Raw genomic sequence first — 3,614 nt, 5'->3', positions numbered from 1 at the left:
TTATGGTTTGCATTGGTTTTAGGTTTCGGGTTTAGAGTTAGGGTTAAAGTTAGTGTTAGTGTTAGGGTTAGGATTAGCATTAGTATTTGGGTTAGGGTTATAGTTAGGTTTAGGTTTAGTGTTAGTGTTAGGGTTTGTTATAGGTTTAGGGTTAGGCTTAGGGTGAGGCTTAGGTTTAGAGTTTAGGGTTACAGTTAGGGTTAGGTATAGTGTTTGGATTAGAATTAGAGTTATCATTATGGTTAGTGTTAGAGTTAGGGTTAGGATTAGGATGATTGTTAGAGATGGTGTTAGGGTAGGGTTAGGGTTAGGGTTTGTTTTAGGGTTAGGGTTAGTGTTAGGGTTAGGGTAGGTGTTAGGGTTAGGGTTAGTGTTAGGGATAGGGTTAGGGTAAGTGTTAGGGTTAGGGTTAGTGTTAAGGTTAGAGTTCCTGTTAGGGTTAGGGTTAGTGCTAGGATTAGGGTTAGGGTTAGAATTAGGGTTAGAGTTAGAGTTAAATTAGGGCTAGGGTTAGTGTTAGGTAAAGGTTTAGGGTTAGGGTTAGGTTTTAGGTTAATGTTAGGGTTGCTTTATGGTTAGGGTTAGGGCTGAAGTTAGGGTTATGTTTTGGTTGAGGTTAAGGTTAGTGTTGGTTTAGGTTTTGTGTTAGTGTTAGGGTTAGGGTAGGGTTACGTTGAAGGTTATTGTAAGGGTTAGGTTCAGGTTAGAATTAGGGTTTGGGTTTGTGTTAGGGTTAGGATTAGGGTTAGTGTTAGGTTTAGGTTAGGGTGAGGGTTAGAGTTAGAGTTAGGGTTATGGTTAGTGTTAGGTTAGTTTTATGGTTAAGGTTAGGGTTAGGGTTAGGTTTACATTTAGTTTAGGGTTAGAGTAAGGGTTAGGTTTATGTTAGGGTTAGATTAAAGTTTAGGGATAGGGTGAGGGTTTTGTTAGTTTAATGGTTAGGGTTAGTGTTAGTATTAGGTTTAGGTTTAGGGTTGGGGTTAGTGTTAGGTTTGGGGTTAGAGTTAGGTTTAGTGTTAGAGTTTGGGTTATGGTTATAGTTAGGTTAAGGTTTTGTGTTAGGGTTTGGGTTTGTGTTAGTGTTAGGTTTAGGGTAAAGGTTAGTGTGAAGGGTAAGTTTAGGGTTTGGGTTAGTTTTAGGTTTAGTGTTATTGTTACAGTTAGAGATAGGGATAGTGTTATGTTTAGGTAAGTTTTAGGTTTATGGTTAGGGTTATGGTTAGAATTAGGGTTAGCTTTAGAGTTAGGGTTAGGGTTAGTTGTGGGTTTGGGTTTACCATTAGGTTTAGTATTAGGGATAGGGTTACAGTTAGGATTAGGCTTATAGTGAGGCTTAGGTTTATCATTAAGGTTAGTTTTAGCATTACGTCTAGGGTTAGGGTTATGGTTAAGGTTAGGGTTACAGTTAAGGTTAATGTTAGTGTTAGATTCAGAGTTAGGTTTAGGGTTAGGGTTAGTGATAATGTTAATGTTGGCATATAAGTTAGTGTTATCTTTTGTTTTAAGGTTAGTGTTAGGTTCAGTTTTATGTTTAGTGTTATGTTATGTAAGCATTAGGGTTAGGGTAAGGGTGAGGCTTAGGGTTAGTATTAAGTTTAGGGTTAGATTTAGTGTTAGGGTTAGGTATAGGGTTATGGTTAGGGTTAGGTTTAGGGGTAGGTTTAGGGTTATGGTTAGTGTTAGGGTTAGGGTTAGCATAAGGGTTAGGGTTTGGATTAGGTTTACTGTTACAATTTGTGTTAGTGTTAGGGTTAGGATTAAAGTTAGGGTTAGGATTATGGTGAGCCTTAGGGTTAGTGTTAGTTTTAGGGTTAAGGTTAGAGTTAGGGTTAGGTTTAGGATTACGGTTAGGGTTAGTGTTAGGGTTTGGTTTAGGGTTATGGTTAGTGTTAGGTTTAGTGTTAGGGTTTGGGTTAAAGTTTGAGTTAGGTTTAGAATTAGGGTTAATGTTAGTTTTAAGGTTATGTTTAGGATTAGGTTAATGTTAGGATTAGTATTAGTGTTGAGGTTTGCAGTAGGGTTAGTGTTACGAGTAGGGTTATGGTTAGTGTTAGATTTTCTGCTAGGGTTAGATTGAGATGTTAGGGTTAGGGTTCATGTTAGGATTATGGTTAGTGTTAGGGTTAGGTTTAGGATTAAGTTTTGTTATAGTGTTAGGATTAGAGTTAGGGTTAATATTAGGGTTAAGGTTAGGGTTAGTGTTAGGGTTATGGTTAGGTTTAGGGTTAGGGTTAGGAATATGTTTAGGTTTAGTGTTAGGGTTAGCATCAGTTTTAGGGTTAGGATTAAGTTATGGTTATCATTAGGGTTTGAGTTAGGGTTAGGATTATGTTTAGGGTTAAGGTTGGTGTTAGGATTAGGTTTAGTGTTAGTGTTCGTGTTAGGGATAGGGTTAGTGTTAGGATTAGAGTTAGATTTTGAGATAGAGTTAGGGTTTGGGTTAGGTTTAGGGCTAGGGCTACAGTTAGGATTAGGGTTTGGGTTGGGTTAGGATTAGTGTTAAACTTTGTGTTAGAGTTAGAGTTAGTTTGAGGGTTAGGTTTATGGTTAAGATTAGTGTTAGAGTTAGTATTAGTGTAAGCATTAGGTTATGGTTACTGTTAGGGTTAGGGTTAGGGTTAGGGATCATGTTAGGGTTGGGTTTAGCGTGAGTGTTAGGGTTAGGGTTAGGTTTAGGTTTGCTGTTAGTGTTTGGGTTAGGGTTAGGGTTAGGTTTAAGGATAGTGTTAAAGTTAGTGAAAGGTTTATAGTTAGTGTAAGGGTTAGTGTTTTGGTTAGTGTTATGGTTAGGGTTAGGGTTAGAGTTAATGTCAGTGTTAGATTTAGGTTTATGATTAGTGTTAGTGTTATTGTTAGGGATAGGTTTAATGTTAGGGTTATGTTTAGGTTTAGTGTTAGGGTTAGAGTTATGGTTAAGTTTAGTGTTAATGTTAGTGATAGGGTTAGTGTTAGAGTAAGATTTAGGGTTAGGTTTAGAGTTAGGGTTATGTTTAGGGTTAGGGTTAGGGTAAGGGTTAGGGTTAGGTTTTGTGTTAGTGTTCGGGTTTGGCTTACTGTTAGGTTTAAATTTAGAATTATGGTTAGGGTTAGGGTTAGGGTTACAATTAGTGTTAGCCTTAGAGTTAGGGTTAGGTTTATTGATAGGGTTTGTGTTAGGGTTAGGGTTAGTGTTATGGTTAGGGTTATGTTTTGTGTTGGGGTTAAATTTAGGGTGAATGTTCAGTTAGGTTTAGGGGTAGGATTAGGGTTTTGCTTAGAATTACTGTTTGTGATTGGGTAGACAGGGTTAGTGTTATGGTTAGAATTAGGGGGGGTTAGGGTTAGTGTTAGGGTTAGGGTTATACTTTGTGTTTGGGTTAGTATTAGGGTTATGGTTATGTTTATGATTAGTGTTAGGATTAGGGTTAGGTTTATGTTTAGATTTATGATTAGGGTTAGGGTTAAAATTATTGATAGTTTTAGGGTTAGGGTTAGTGATAGGTTTAGGGTTAGGGTTAGTGTTAGTGGTTGTGTTAGGGTTTGGGTTATTGTTAATGTTAGGTTTAGAGTTAGGGTTAGGGTTACAATTAAGTTATTTTTTTAATTTTTTGTTGGTTGTTCAAAACCTTACATAG

The sequence above is a fragment of the Marmota monax genome, unplaced genomic scaffold (assembly GCF_021218885.2).
Source record: "Marmota monax isolate L192 unplaced genomic scaffold, Marmota_monax_Labrador192_F-V1.1 WCK01_AAM20220418_F8-fsc00289, whole genome shotgun sequence".
NCBI lineage: Eukaryota > Metazoa > Chordata > Mammalia > Rodentia > Sciuridae > Marmota > Marmota monax.
This window is presented reverse-complemented; position numbering follows the sequence as displayed.